We start from the raw sequence: 16566 nt of genomic DNA on the forward strand, positions 1-16566 counted from the left end.
CATCTGCTGTGACAAGATGTGACCTAAGATGACTGAAAGAGACAATCTCTACGATCAAGGAAGGTGGAGGCAGAAATGTTAAACTTGATTCAACTGTGTATCTGAGATCTGGCCATTAGATGGCAGGGTTCAGGTACCGGAGCGTGGGTGCCTGCTCTTCTCCAGTCAGTGTCACACGTCAGGAGGATCTCAGGGCCGCTAATCCATCCTAGTGGCTAAAAGAGGTTGGAGATACTCAGTTTTGCCCCCAAACCACACCCATGCAGCCCGTAGCTGACACAGCAAAAAGTCACACAACTGCTGTCTACTACTTGTGTCCTGTCAGGATGTGTGTGTGCGCTCCAGCTTTTTTCCACGTGCAGCTCTGTGTGGATGGAAGAGGTGCTAAGTCACCCAAGTGTAGCAAACCAGTTTATATAAGACCTGAAGTCAGCTGGAGTCTGAACAAATGTAAAAAGATGGGAAGAGAAAAACTGTAACCGGGAATACGATAATGGGAATGTTGAGGCAGTGGAAAGAGCTTGCTACACTGTTGAAGAAGTCCAGGTACTGGTTTCGTGGAAAAGGTGACATGAGGAATAAGAAGCAGTAGCTTTGTATGAAAACCTCTTCAGTCCAGAGCATGCTGTTTGAAATGCTCAAAATATATTAAAACTGTACCTAGAACACATCAAATAACGTGCAATAAAAACAAAGCAAAACAAAACAAAAACTTGTTTAAAACAGTCTGCACTGCTAAAGGATCTGCCTCAGGGAGCAATCCTTATGTATGCATCCACACCTCTCCAGATTACACGCCTCTGGAGTGAACTGGCTGTGTTGTGCTGCATAACACTTGACCTGGGTCTGATGTCCCTGTGGCTCTACGACCATAATTATGTTTTTGTGGCTTCAGTTCAAAGCATCTGAGGTAATGCGAGGGCTGCTTTGCTGCCTGCAAGACTGGTGTTCTTATAGCATTATGCCAAAGGTATGATGCCTGCTGTGGGGTGTGGTGTGGGCACACAAGGGGTGTATGAGGGCAGGAGGATAGCAAGGGTGGTGCAGGGCAGGAGGAGACAAAGCTGCCATAGCCCCATCCCTGCTCTGCCATCCCTTCGGCAATCCATCTTCAGAGCTGCTCCTGAGCTCCTCCTTGGAAGGAAGGTTTTGGTTTGCTCCAGAGAGCTCAGGCACAGAGTGATTCATGTGAACTACGTTTGACTAGAGGACCAGAACCAGGGAGTGATCCAGGGTGATAAATTACTTAGCAGCATAGGTGGACCCATTGTAGTTGAAAGCACCTTGGCAGTGGGCAAGCAGAGGGAAAGACCATTACTGCTTTTAGTACCTTTCCGTGTTGTGGAGTAACTCTTCAGTGCAGGCACTTTGCTGATTGAATGGGTACATGCTTATTGCAGAGAAAAATTCAAGGGCTGATATGGCATGGGAGTGGGCACTCTGGGCATAGGACCTGAATAAACAAACAATGTATCTGTTTTAATCAAGTTGTTCTTGCTCGCACACGCTCTTTTAAAGCATGATCTCATCCTATGTAAAAGTGTTGATTGAAAATGGGAATTACTATTCAAGAATCATCTACAGGATACAGTCTGAAGACTTACAGAAAATAGCAGACTGGAGATGAATATCGGGGCTGAATATGATGGATGATGAGGGAAGCTGTGGCTGTAAAATTATAAGGTTGCCATTACAGTAAGCATTATTATTTTAAAACGTTTGGCAATCCCCTTTTTTCTTTTGTTTGAGAGTTTTGTTTATTGTTCCTACCATGAGGTATGTGTGTGGTTTTGTCTTCAGGTTAATTCCCTTCAAAAAGCTTTTTAATAATTATCTTAATGTTTTAAGATGATATTTTAAGACAATTAATAGAAATCACTGTGTCGCTACTAGAGACTTTGGCATGGACAAGGAAGAGCAATGGGTCTATGGTGTGTGTCTGTAGCATAAAAAGAGCACTTCCTGGTGTAATTTCTATTTTGTAGTTTATGATGACTCTTCCAATCTGCAGCTCCACTGCAATCCAGTGTCTCTGTGAAGAGAAGATTTTTCTACCTAAAAAGCTTCTCCTTCTTCACTCTCTTTTCAAAAGCTTTGTAATTTCTAAGGCCTTCTGCCTGTTCTTCCTTTTGCTTCACTGCAGAATTAGTTATTATTTTCATTAGCTACATGAAAACATGCCAGACACTCATCGCTGTGGACAAGGTAAACATATTCTGAATGTTTTTGACATAATTAGTCACACTATTTAGTAACCATGCACAAAACAAACAATAAACAACTCAGTCTATCATAAATATGCAACCCACCATTTCTCCTGATGTTAAAATTCTTACCTCTGCAGACAACCTCCTCTCTGAGTGCCTCAGACAATTGATGGGCCTTGCAAAATGTCTGGGAGGGTTTCATAACATTCCTAGCATGTTGCAAACACTCTTTCCCCCGCAGGCCTGCGGGGCTTTGAACGAGTGAGTATGGTTACACAAACAAGTCAGGGTGAGGAAAGCCAGGGTGTGGATTCGCAGTGCGTCAGCTGCCCCACAGTAACTGTCCATTCGCCTGCCCTCGCCCTGCCGTGTGCAGCAGTGAGTTGGAGCGAGCTCCTTCGTATTTAGGCTGGAACATGAGAATTTACACAGGCAGTTACCACAGAGTTCACACCCCAGCTTGCCCCATGGCAGCTTGCTTGCGTGCCCATACCTTGAGGCAGGAAGTGTACTGCTGCTCTGTGCAAGAAAACTGCTTGCTGCCTAAAATTAAAGCTTCTGGGAGAGAATGGGGAACTCAGCCATCAGTAGTTTGTTGAGAGAATAAACCTGAAATTGTGCACACTTTTAAACACCTGCTATTTCATTTTAAAATCTGAAGTGCCACGGTTGGCTATGTTTTCAGGTTTAAGCTTCTCCTGCTGCTTTTGTCAGCTCCAGTTTTTGGCCTGAAATGGTATTCTTTAAAAGAAAGGTGTCTGAATGAAACAATATCGTGGCACTGTGCTCTAAAAAGAGCAGTTCACTGGCTACCAAGTGGTGGACTTGTCAGCACCCTGAGGTCTAATGGTGTATTGGGACCAGATAGCCCCTACTCTGGCCTTGAGCTCCCCACTGGCCCCACAGGGGCGAGGCCCGAGGAGAGCTCTGGAGTGGCCCTGCCCCCTGTTTCCTACCTAAAAAGTGTTTGCTCCCACAGCTTGTCTTCCTCCTTTTGGCATTCTGATATGCATGACTGGTGGCATGCTTTTTTCAGACATACGTTATGTGCATTATGTAGCACTGGGAGCACAGAGGCCTGGCACTGGCCAAGCAGCACCATTACAAAAAGTGGCCTCTCACAGGGTGTATCACCTCTGTGCTTGACAGTGCTTCCATCTGCTTCCTGCAGTGTTCTGCATTTTCCTTCTTATGCAGACTTCAACCAAACACCTTCCCACCCGCCTGCCCATACTGTGTCACTTGCTCCCCTGCTCTGATAAAACCATTTGGTTACTGAGTCCTCAGTGTACTGTTGTTCCTTGAACACAGGCCTCCAGATATACTAGATAGGATAGGATATAACAGTCTTTCGATGTTAGATGAGCAGGTGGTGAATATGACTTCTGAATTCTCATGTATACAATTTGTGTGGAACCACTCCAAAGCAGCTCCCATTGTCAAAGGCCCTAGAGACAGCAGGCAGAAAATGCAAATCCAGGCAGACAGCTTAAAGTCAGCTGTGGCTTGGAAAAGGCAACCAGCCATTGAGAGCAGCACAGTTTCTTCCTTAAAAATAGGTAAATAAACAAAATAATTGCATGTGTTTATTGGAATATGTGTTAAAATGTCAAAGCATTTTCACCACAATTATGCAATAAACTGAATACCTCTATAAATAAGCCTGAGGCTTCTCTGCTCCCTTATTTACTCTTTGAAAAGTTTATGACAGTCAGGCATAAATCTGAATTTGCAACTAGAGTTGTACGAACAGAGCTGGATTTGGAACTTTGTGATGAGTCTGAAGGAAAAGTTTACAGGAAAAGGAGTTTTGAGCTAACTGAAATGGAAAATGCACACATGTGAAGAACAAAACAAACAAAACATTTGAGACATCGTTTTTGCTGACAGCAAAGTATTTGTTAAGGGTATTTGATACCTAAAAATGTCAGTGTTTCAAACTAGAGTGAGTTGAATGGAAGGACTCCAATACAGCTGGGGGGAGGGAGTGGGTTGGTGCCTGTGAGGCTAATGGAGGATGGAGGCTTGTTCAGCCTAGGGGAAGAAGCTGCTCTGGGGTGTGAGGAGGAATCAGGAGGCCTCCAACTACAATCAGAGAAGTCACCAAGGCAGAGACAGATTCTCTGTAGTGGTACAATGCAGGATGGCAAGAGACTATGAGACAACAGGCAAAAGAAAGAGATTTGGCCTGGACGAGTATTTTAACTGTTTCCCCAGAGAGGTGACTGATGTCTCTGTGCTTTTATTTTCAGAGTTGACTGGTTAAAGGACTGAGCAACTTGGTCTTATCCCATAGCTAATTTTGCTTCTGCAGCAGGTTGGCGCAGAAACCTCCTGGGATCACTTCCTAAACTGGAACTGTTTTCCTGAACCTAAGGAAAATGCAGTCCAAATTAGAAATGAAGATACCAAAATACATTGATTAAAAAAAGCTGAATTTTAACTAATTGTTAATTCAACTAATTGTTGAATCGTCTGAAGGATTAAATATACAAAATGTCATTTTTAGTCAAGCTTTTAAATTGTATCTTCATAGAATTCTTTGTTTTTTTGCTACTGTGCTGCTTTGGTTCTTCAGGCAGCAAAATGAAAGGGATGATACAAGTTGTCAATTGTTTTCTACTATGAGAAATAACTGAGTTATTTCTCACTTATGAATAAACTATGTGAACTTTTCCACATTCTTTGGATTCCAAAATTCAAAATTGACACTACAAAATACAGAAGCAAAATTTATGTGTTATTGTAAAGATTATACACACTGTCATTGTGACAGTATCTTTCCAATAAATGACCTTCTATTTTGTTAATTCAACTGATACTTTATTGAGACAGCTTCAGGAAGGAAAGTGAGCAGCATGTGATGTAATGTGAAACAATAAGCCCCAAATGTTGTAATCTGCTGTTCTGTAGAGATGGAGTGTCATAAGATAATAAGAGTACTTTTATTCGCTTGTGGCTCTGATGTGGTTATCTTGCTGAATATTGTAATCATTTTCATTTGTTTTGGTATCAGGAAAGAGCTGACAAGTCAGGGTTACAGATAGCTGAAGCAGCTGGGATGAATTAATATGTAAGTAAGAGTAGTGAGTAGTTTGGCTTTAAAAAAGCTATGTGATTTATAAGTATTTGAAGCCTGGAACCAGTACAACAGGAGAAAAGAGTTTAGCATATTTTTCAAGAAATACAGAGGATATTTGCTCAGACTTTATTTCACTAGGATGTATTAATTAGACAATATTTATTCTCCTTTTAGGTACTACGATATATCAGGCACACGCTATACTGTTCAAGAGAGCCAACTACCATCAGTAATCTGTCCACACTCTTACGTTCTTCCATCAATATCAATGTCTACCGCCTCGTTACCAGCAGCACTTAGAAAGGTAAGAGAAAACTGAGCATCTATGTTTACAAAGAACATCTATGTACATATAGATAAGTATATATATATATATATATATCACAATGAGGACGACTAATGTGAAAACAGAATTTAATACAAGATATAGCTGTACATAATCTTCCTTTAAAAGAAGTGTATTTGACGTACTGGAAATTTTTCAAACAAATGTCATATACGGAAATAAGGAAGGTAGGAAGGTACTTAATTGCTGTAAGCTGGCATGAACAGCCAACAAAGGAAATGGCTCGAGGAGATCTTCCACATGTTCTCACAAACCATATGGCTTTTTCATTTTGATTATAAAATATACATAAGCCAAAATAATAAATGAACGGCAGTTACAGTTCCATGGTTTCTCACTTAACCTCCATTGTTTTCTGTGAAAGTTTTATTTCAGAGAAGGAAAAAGGGCTACGCATTAATTTGCTAAAGTTCATTTAGTTCATGTAGTGTTACTCATTTGTTTGGCAGCAGTATTGTTTCATGGAAGCAAGCTAGAGAAAATGCTAATTGTTTCTGCTTTAATGTGAGAACTTCATTTCAGATTGCAGACAATGTTGTGCAATATCATTCTTGTCTTTATTTTAATCTTTCTGTGGAGAGAGAAATACTTCTTTTTTCATGTTAACAAAAGTGCTGTAATTACAAAAGCTGATTTTTTTTGTTGCTGATTTGTTTTGTGGAACTAATATTCATCTGAATATATTTGATGAGGACCTAAAGTGTTCTGTCTTTAAAACAAATAAATGTCTCGTCTAGTCTGGTCAAACCTGGAAATCTTATCTACTAATTTCTATTTGAAGCCTTTGGAAAAGACTCATTGGTCTTAATTGAATAGACAATATAAACCCCAAACATCACTTGTGGTCTCGTTCAGCATCTTGGTTCCATTGGTAGTGTAAAAACACACCTACAAACAGAGTTCAGTTCTTTGCAGTTATGAAACTGCAAAATAATGAAGTATGGACCATGGAAGCCAGTTTAGGCTTCTAACAGTGCAAACAGGTGTTCTGGTGGCTTTGTATATTAATTCCTTGCAAAGAATTCTTACAAAGGTCTGATCATCTGATAGATACATTTAAGGAAAAAAAAAGCAAGGAAATTTATTTTTCATAGGAATTGGGCAGAGAGGGAGGGGAAAAGAGTCAAAGGAGAGGAGAGAGAATTCAGCAGTTTCTTTTGTTTTAGGATAATCTGGTATAGTACATAATAATGTAGTCATCTGATGATGACAGATGGATTATGGGGATTGGGCTGCAATGAAGCACAGTCTTCCCCCAGCACTTCTTGGGAGAGCAGTACAAAACTGCATGACACAGAACATAAACTGTTTGCACCAGACTCCTCTCTGTTGCTCTCCTCTACAGAAATCTGTTCATAAGCCCATTAAAGGTGAATGTACTGAATAGAGTCTTGTAGACTAATTTATAAAGCCTAGTTTGTATTATTCTCTCTTTTTTTTTTTTTTTTTTTTGGTCTAATTTAGGTTTTTCCCTTTGCATCAGATAATTAAGAGCTGACTCTAGCAATGACTAAAACAGACAAGCTCACCTGCATTCTTTTATTAATTAAATAGTCTTCTTGAGAAACCTTGCTTATCAGTCTCTGGAACTCGTTCACACTTAGTTTTGTTTTCTGAAAAAAAATTGTATATGTATATACATTGCTATTTTCTCTTTCAGTAATACTCATCACTATATAACACAGTTCACTTTCACCTAAATCCCCTTCCACTCTCAGCCAGTTCGTGCCTACTAAGAGGATCTGAAATAGCCACTCCCTTAATAGTTTTCTTCACCTTCTGAAGAAAAAGCTGTCCCCAGCATATTCCAAGAACTTGTTGGACTGTCTCTGTCTTGTATTTCTTTTCCAACAGGAAAAAAGAAATAATTCCAAGAAGTAATTAAAGCCGTCAGGTTCTGTCCTTTTGGATGTTTCCCTTGCTTGATCAAAAACAGTCTTCCCTCCACCCAATTAACTAGTGTATAATAAACTTCTATTATAGTATAACCTGGTTTTCTCCTTTCATCTTCTTCCAGAGTTGTTTAACAAATCTTCATCTTACCCATTCTAGTGCTTCAGAGCAGCTCTTCTTGATATACAATGCAACTCGTTTCTCCTTTTCACTTGACTTTCATAAATAGTGCTAGTAAAGCAGAAGGAAATAAAAAAAATGTTGAAGTTCATTTGTTTAGTAGTGTTATCCAGTGAATAAATGTTGTGTTGCCCGAATTACAAAGTTAAAATATTTTCTTTCATTACAGTTTTTGAAAAAAATCTACATCATTCCATATCAATGTTATTCTCTCATCAAAAGCCCTTTGTGCTGATTGAGATGTATTCCTAGTTCTGTTCAAAGATTTCCACTTTTCTCTTTGCAAATCTGTCTGGCATTTATCACTCTGTTTTATTATAGTTTTCTGTTTTTGGACAGCTATATAAAAATCATTAAGAGTTTTTTCTAAATGTACTTAGCAAATATGTAAATTGTGTATGTTCACCAGGGCAAATAGATCTATGAGAAATTAATAAATGATTAAAAAATTAAAATATATTTAATTTTCTTCATTTTTCTAGCCCATTTAATGTGCAAAACATTCATTTTTTTAAAAATATAAAATACCTTCTGGTATTTTTGCAAATAGAATTTTGGTAACACTACTAAACACTGAAAAAAAAAAAATTCTAGATGTCAATTCTGCAAAGTATTCTATCACTGGATTTATAAAACTCAATTCCTTTTCATGTCTTTACATGATACATTCTGTCCTTGGCTACGTTTGCACAATCCAGTTATTCTCAGAGTAGCTATATAAGAGGAATTTGTGTTCATGAATTTGTTTGTAAATGAAGGAAAACAGCTTGATTAGTTTCCTGTTTGTATTTAAAATGTGCAGATCTACCTTGAAGATGATTTGTCATGTAGCCTGTACCCCTTCAAGCAGACAGCATGGCCATAATTTTATGATCACTTTTAATATTTTTAAGACTGTTTACATTAGTACAGCAATGTGACCAGTGTTCTTACTATAGATGAAGAAACAACTACTTGACTGCTTGCTGCATTCAGCTCTCTTAAAAAAAATAATTTCAGCATCAAATAACAGATAAACCTGCATTTTGCAGTCGTAGTTTCAATAGGAATAAAATGGAGTTTAATACAAGTTGAGGAGTCTTACCTGCAACATGGAAAACTCAAATGACCTTAAATTACATAGTTACACACAAATAGACTTTAATCTGACAGGTTTCAGTATAGTTAGGCTGAAAGATATTTGCTCCTGTGAAGACCAATTTTAAATTGAGATTGGCTTTTACTGATAGTAAAATGAGTGAATGAGTAGAACGTTCTTAATCCTTCCTTACTTATGCATTTCCTCTTCACTAGGACAATGATTACAAAACATCTGGACTTTTTACAATTCCTTTTTTTTCTAACAGTCAGACATCGGTGCTCTAACGCTGTCTCTCCTCTTACATCAAGGTGTTGATTAGTCAGTTTTTGAGACATATAACCAGATATCTGTCTAAAGGTTTCTCAGGATTCTCCATCTAGATAAGAGTTCTCACACCTACTTGCTACCTGAATACAGTCACTACCCTTCACACAAAGATTCAGTCCTATGACATGAATATTTAACTAAGGAAACTGGGTGGAGTACTTCTAACACCCAGGTGTGGCTATGGAAGCCCATTTTGATTCTGTGTCAAATTGCTGGATTAAATGAGTTTATTCTATCACTGCTGTTGCTGTGCTCCTAAGACAGAGGATACACAAGTCAAAAAGTTCCTTTGCTCTTTAACTCATCTTCCAGGATGATAGCTGGTCAATATCCAGAGTGTTTTCAACTTATCATTTCTCATCTGCTTCTTCAATTTCATTTCTGCTTTGCTCAGATTAATGCTAGCAAAACATCAAGCCTAGATCCTTAAAGTGTTTCTCCTTACAGTGCTTTATGTTCTCAAGAAATATCAAAACCCTCAGTCTATTTGGGATCTTGGAGAATTGCAAAATCGCCTGCCAGGGTAATGTTTTAAACTGTGGATGCAAAGCATTTTGTACTGACACTTCATAATCTTCCAGTACTGAGGGTGAAAGCAGGCAAACCACTAAACAAAATTATTGGTTTGTGGATGGGTGAGAGGAGCCTGCCCTGAGGAAAACAAGTCTTTGCCTTAAGGTTCACCACCGTTTTCGATAGATATGGCCTTCCAGTGGTTAACAATTCTTCTCCCAAAACTTCAGACAGAAAGAAGAAAAGGCATCCTTCCTCAGCCTAGAATCAAAAAACAAAACAAATCCCTATAAGCAAAGTCCTAGAAAGTGAGTCATGCAGACGCTAGGAGTGTTTGCTGTTGTATGTTTTGTCAGGTGAAAGAAAATAAAAAGTGCAGGAAAGCACTAACCTGCTTTGTGCAAAGACTCAGGAAAAGGGAAGAGGAAATTATATGGCATTTTAGGATTTTTTCCCTTGGAGCAGAGGGGTAAACACAACAAAGCATTTATTTAAGTGGACATTGAGGAGTGGTGATGGGCATATTTTTGATTTTGTTTTGTTCTCTTTTAAGTCCTCAGCTGTTTGGATTAAACTATACCTTTCTAGTTGAGTAAATGTTGCAGGATAAAATTATATTACCAGAAAACAACAAACAAAGGTGAACAACAAGATAAAACAGGAAAAAAAAGTCTTTTTAGTGTTTTACTGGACATCAGAATTCTTGTTGGAGTTTCTATCAGCTTAATTATATTTATGCTTAACTGTTGAGTAAAGGAATTTTTTTTCCCCACCTTCTTCAAACTAACTGTTGTGTTCTCTGCCTGTTGAAACTCCTATTATTTCTAGTGTGGTCAGTAGAGAAGGGCCTCTAAATTTGGGTTGTAGGACTTGTTCAGTGCAGATTATTCACTACTGCCACATAATGCTTCGAGCCACCCTCCTCCCACATGTGACTTGTTTCCCTGAAGTAATGGCACTTTGTACCTCCCAGCCTTAACAAATTGAATCATTTTCCTCTTTTTGTCTTTTTGTTCCACCAGGAACTACCCCTGTTACTTGGCAGATAGGTGCAAAATCCCTTGATAATCTCCATGTGACATTCTTCAACAAGAAGTTGGAATTTACTTGCTCTCTTTTCAATTAGTCATGCTTGTGGTCACTCCAGTAGGGCTACTTTTTAATGACATTGCTCTCCAGTGTCATTCCTGCAGAGAAAAGCGTAGCCTCCCATATTTTAAATTTTAAAGTATAACTTTTATCCTCTGTTAACCTCTGTAGACAAATCTTGCCTCTAATCCACTCATTTATGGGAAACCTGGAGAAATGAATTGCTATGCTTAAAGTGAACCAAAAATACAGAAATAGAGAGATTTTTATAGACTAGGATAGATAGAAAATTTTATTTACATATATTTATATGCATATATAAATGCAGGTTTAAATATATATATGACTTAATTACAGTTTGGAGGATGTTGTCCATGAGCCATAGATTCGGGATCACTCTCCTAATGTATTTGTGTGAATTGAAGTGATCAGTATACAGAAAGAATGAAAAACAGATCAAATATGGTAAAGCATGGATCACGTGAGAGTTCTTTAACAAAACTTAGAGCAGCTACGTTATTGTCTGTGTGGCTTTCAATATGGATTTTAACAGGATGTTACTGTGCTGGCTGCTAAGCACGGTAATTCTTTATTGTGGTCAAAAATGTCTAGGAAAACATGAGAAAGTTATAATAGTTTATCTAAGTTGTTTTTTGCTTTTATCCTATCTATGCAATTTGTAACTATTCTTAGGCTCCAACTGTGGTGTGGTTTGGGCAAGATGATGATGTTAACAGGTAAAGAGCACTGAAGTCTTTGCTTTGAAATTCATGGTTTAAAAAAAAAAAAAAAAAAAGGGAATTGAGTTTCCAAACCGAACCAGTTGAGTAGGGTGGAGAGATGTGGGAAGGGAAAACGAGTGCCTCATTTTGTCCTGGCCCTGCCAGCATTTCTTATATGGTTGACAAAGGATTTATGCTACACTTAGCAAATATTTAATTTACTCTGTCTGTACTTTAAACTTTTAAAGTTTTTATAGGATGCTGAGCTCTGAATCATGCTATATTTTGCAATAGTTTTAGATGATTAATACTGAAATATTCTTTCAGAATGACTTAGTTGATAAATATGCAATTCGTAATTAAAAACCAACAACACACCAACCAATTGTAAGCAAAGTGTAAATAGTACTGAAGTCATCATGGGAGCCAGAAAAGTACATAACTGGGATTGAATTTAAAAGCTGACCACTAAAGTCACAGTGATGTCTCCCACAGACATTTGTGTTCTGAGAAGCCATTATATCTTAAATTACTTGTCCTGACTATTTGGTGAGTAGTGTCATAAAGCAGTAACCTTAAATGATCCGGTAACATGTGAAAACCCACAAAGGATTGCAGGGATTATAACTTGGAGATAGCTTCTGTCAGTAGGCTTTCCATTAAGAGGATGTCTAAGAGTGAAGTCTACAGATATGTATTAGCAGTGTTGACTGCAGCTGAGTATATCTGATGGAAAGTGATGCTCAGTACTGCACAGACAAGGCAAAACTGGCTCCAGCATGCCTCAGCAGCCATTATGTAATACCACCTGCTGGCATGGGCCCACATGTTGGCCAGCTCTCCCTAAGGAACAGGACTAAGTATCAGTGGAGGACTGAACTACAATTTGGTTAACTCTTTCAGCTTAAATAACTCCTAGTACTGTCTTTTGCTGTAAATATTTCTTAGCTTTTGATACTGAAACCTACAGAGACAGCAAAGCCCCTATACAAGCAATTTACTTTTCATAGCACGTGTATACCAGTGTACCTGTAGGAATGTGGAAACAGCAGTGCACAGCCACCTGTAGTTGTAAATGAACACTGGTGATGATTTGCTGGCTGGCAGAACTCAGGTATCGTGTCTACCTTAAAGAGAAGAAAAAGGTAAACACAGCGTGAATCTGTACATCAGAAACTTCTGCTTTTGAGCTGCGATGGCTGCATTTCCATTCCTTTATCTGTACCTGTGCTTTGTCAAGACCTAGATAAGAGAGGGAAAGGGGATGAGAGGGATACCAGTGGGGAGACACGGAAAAGATGAAACTAAAGATGACCAATAAGAAAGCAAAAACAAACATCTGTGTACAGATGAAATCCATAGCAGATAGGAAAGATATCGAAGCAAAATATGTACACAGGAGTGTGCAGAAGACATTTTACTGTCTTCTGAACACTCCTGTTTATGTATTTTGTCACACTTCTCTAGGCATCTAAGCGGAATCTTAATGTAACTCTGATTTATTTTACATTTCCAGTTAGAACTGTTGTGATAATTGCATCAACACAAAATTAAGCCATGCATGCTAGAATTTTCTGTCTAATATGATTGATGTGAGATATACAAAGAAGTCAAGAATCGCTGATTTAAGAGTATCCATAATGGTATGTGCTTTTGTTTAAGAATCATTCTGCCTGGATTTATCATGACACAGCAAGCCTAGATAACACTGTAGCAGAAATGCTCTGGATGCTCCACTGTGGTTTCTTTCATAGAAAAAAAAAATTGCAAGGTGCCCTCAATTCAGCTGCATTTGTTGATAATGAAGGCAGAAGAATCGAGCAGCCAGTTACCTGTGCACAGGCATGTGTACTGTGTAGGCAGAGATCAAAATCATGAGAAGTCCCAAAATAAAAAAGCTTGGATACCGGATGCTTTATAAAACTATCTGATTATTAGTATTTGGCTTTGTCAAGGAGCTCACTGAAGACATGCTCCTCCTTTTATCTTTCAAAAACTCTTGAAATTTAGGGGTAATTAAAGCACAAGAGAGGTTCTCAGCTATCCACGGCAGGAGTTCTTTGAGCATTGCTCAACAATTACTTCTCTGCCTAATAAAATACTGTTCTGCTGACTAGACTGATGGCATCATTGCAATTTCCTTGTCATTCCACTTTTTCCCATATTCCCAGCTCATTATACCTCTTATCCCCATGTGAACTACAAATTCACTTCTGTGTTAACTTTAAAAGGATTTAATTTTGTTATTTGCAGTCTGGCTCAAGACACCAACTCTCTTATTTCCTAAAAATAATATCCAGTTCTTCTGGCTGATTGTGAGAAGCCTTGAAAACAACTTTGTCTCATATTTCTGTGACTTTCTGGTGAAGACTTTTCTTCTGAGCTGTAGCAGGAGAGTAAATAAGCTGTGATTGATTGCAGGTGTACAGAGCTACAGCTGACAGCTAACGTGGCCTTAGAGAAGTATAAAAGGCAGGAGGGATGATGGTACAGAGTTACTCAGTATTTTCATAAAATAAATGTGACTTCTGAAGTATTGATGTGAAAAAAACCTGTCTTGTATTCTAACACTGTCATTCAAGATAGCAGTGGATATACTGAGTCAAATATGTTCTCCCTTCCCTTTTTGAATATGAATAAATTTGAAGGTGCTATAGAAATACCAGTTAATTTGTGTTCTGATAGACATCTTTCAAGTTCTCCAAGCTTTTTGAGGACATTGTTGTAGTTGTTTTTGTTGATTTGTTAGTTTTTTAAATACATTTTAAAAAACAAAAAGACAGTAACATGTATTAGACAATGTACTTTTCTTTTGTCTGGCAATTTGGTGCACTCTGCCTCCGAACACTGAAACATATCTTCTTTGAAGCAGGAGAATTATAGAAAAGTTGTGTCCAGTTTCACATGAGGCTTGTCTTTCTTTTGAGGTGTGTTTGAAATTGAATTTCATCTTAGCTGTTACATGCCCTGTGTAAACTGTGAAGAAGTTAAGAAGATACAAGGAGTGAAAATGAGTTTCTGTTGGGATGTTTAGTGACTGCTGAAAAGGCAGTGACACAAGTGTTTGTCTAGAATGTTTGATAGCACTGGGTTCTTCGGAACTGAAGCACTGAATAATCTACAGTCTATCACCAGGCAGTGACAACATACAAGGTCTGTTAAACTGGCTCACTGCTATGTTGTGCAGGAGTGAGATAATACGTGCCTTGCAAAGCGGTAAGGAGGTCACTCGTCAGTGATCAAGTGTGGACAAGCAAAATAAGTCTGGTACTGGTGATGTGGGTGCATGTACCAGGCAGTCCACTGTTATGTGGCCGTCCTTTATCTACCCCACCTTGTGTATCATCCTCCAAAAACCTGGCTAGCATTTTAACATTTCTTCATTCATTCACAACTCTTGTTGCTCATGCTCCTATGTAACTCTTAGGAAGGCACCAGGCACTTTTCTACCTTCTTCACAAAGAGCATACTCCTCCCTTCTCTTTTCCTTGGTAAGTACGATCCTGTTAAGTAGGTGTTTGAATCGCCAGGGCTCCGCTTCTGGCCCCCATGCTAGGCTATTTTATAGTGATCTGCAGATGCTTTGCGTCATGCTCTCGTACCGCTTCCACACCTGCACAATATGCTGGAATGGTTTTCAGGACCTTGGCAGCCAGCTGAGCACTCTCTTTGGGTGTAACTGTATTTCCATTTTGCTCTGCTATGTGACCAGGTGGCTCAGCATATCCGCAGAACACCTGTGCATCCTCAGATCTGAGGAGATTGCGACACAAAGCTTTTAGTATAGCTCACTCCTCCTGACCACGCTTTTGCCATTTGTACTCTACATAATGTATACGACAATTAGGAAAGTGTGTATATATACATATACATGTAATTTATTGCTCTGTAGTTCCATCTGCAGCATAATAATGGGTTTGCAAAGGGTAGTCATGAAAAACTTCTTTCTGGAGTTATTCTGAGAACTGAATTACAGTGAGCAAGCTGAGATGCTTTTTCATTTATTCCTTTAAAACAGACACTCGGTCTGCCATAGCTTAAAGTCTGCAAGTGCAAAGAGCAATCCACTTTAATAAAGAATTGGCTAAACAACTGTTTGCAAAGATTTAGAGATTTTAAAGTATATCTACCATTCCTACAAACTAGCTTGGCTGAAGTAATTTTGAAAGTCACAGTGGGTTGCAAATTCAAAACTTATCTCTTTAAATGTAACAGTTGCAAACAGTATCTAAGGATTTAAATGGAATATAGTGCTTTATTCTATGAATGTCGCTTTTCACTCCAGAACATGACAATATAATTCCCTCTAAACTGTACCTTCTGACATGCAAACAAAAATTAAAGCTCTTTTCCTTGTTTATCTTTACAAACTCCCCTCCCATTTTCAACTGTCTAGGAACTAGTATTTAGATAAAAAGAATATTGAGACCTGCTTACATTTTTGTATTTCTTTTCGAGAAATTTGTGATTTTTAGTAGGCTCATTAGAGGTAATTTTTCATGTTCCCCTCCCCTGTCCTCCAGAGGAATTTAGATTGTTTTGCTTCTGGGAATGCTAAGGGTATGTTTTTCTTGGGCAAGTAAAACTTATTTTTGTCAGATAAATTTCTGACTCTGGGAGCTGAAATTAAAAATAAATAAATGATATAACAAAAACAACAACAAACAACCTTCCAAACATGAGAAAGGTATATGTACTTCTGTGTCCTTGTTTTCCTAAGCTGCTGCTTTGCAAAGCTGAAGCTCACCCTGCGTGTTGCTGGCTGCTGTTCAGAGCAGCATGCACAGCTGAAGAACTGAAGAGACTTGTCAAGCTCATCGTGCAGCTGGCTGGGAAAGCCTGAGCTGCAGTAGAGACAAAAGATAGAGTCATTTGCAGACAGAAAGGTTGGGTAGCTAGAGGGAAACCATATGGCACAGCCAAGATTTCTCTTCCCACCCTCCCAACGTGCTGCCAAGAAGGCGTAGGAGGGAAGCGGTGGAGTGGCAACAGCAGAGAACACACAAGCTCCTTCCTTCTCTGTAGAGGAAGCATTTGCGGCCTGCCAGGTTTTCACCGGGCATTCCCAGGTGCCTCCCATGTCCTCAGGGGCTGAGGAATAGTGGACTGGGCTCATACAAAGTGCC

The 16566-nt window shown here is 38.8% G+C and overlaps 1 long non-coding RNA gene across 5 annotated transcripts in view; it reads right to left on the reverse strand.

Annotated features, from left to right (window-relative positions):
• The window catches only part of LOC122163723, a 35198-nt gene that overhangs the window by 11952 nt on the left and 6680 nt on the right, over nucleotides 1–16566 (reverse strand). For 2 of the 5 annotated variants that reach the window (XR_006170027.1, XR_006170026.1), the window contains exons 2-3: nucleotides 12470–12567; nucleotides 7165–9890 (exon numbers count right to left, since the gene is read on the reverse strand). This is a non-coding gene — a long non-coding RNA (uncharacterized LOC122163723). Of the gene's footprint in view, nucleotides 1–3848; nucleotides 4580–5433; nucleotides 9891–12469; nucleotides 12568–16566 lie in introns of those variants that run through there. The other 3 variants (XR_006170029.1, XR_006170031.1, XR_006170030.1) reach the window with 3 other exon arrangements.

This window comes from Centrocercus urophasianus, unplaced genomic scaffold, assembly GCF_019232065.1.
Source record: "Centrocercus urophasianus isolate 14NV4802_14NV808 unplaced genomic scaffold, USGS_Curo_1.0 seq_10, whole genome shotgun sequence".
NCBI classification, from domain to species: Eukaryota; Metazoa; Chordata; class Aves; order Galliformes; family Phasianidae; genus Centrocercus; species Centrocercus urophasianus.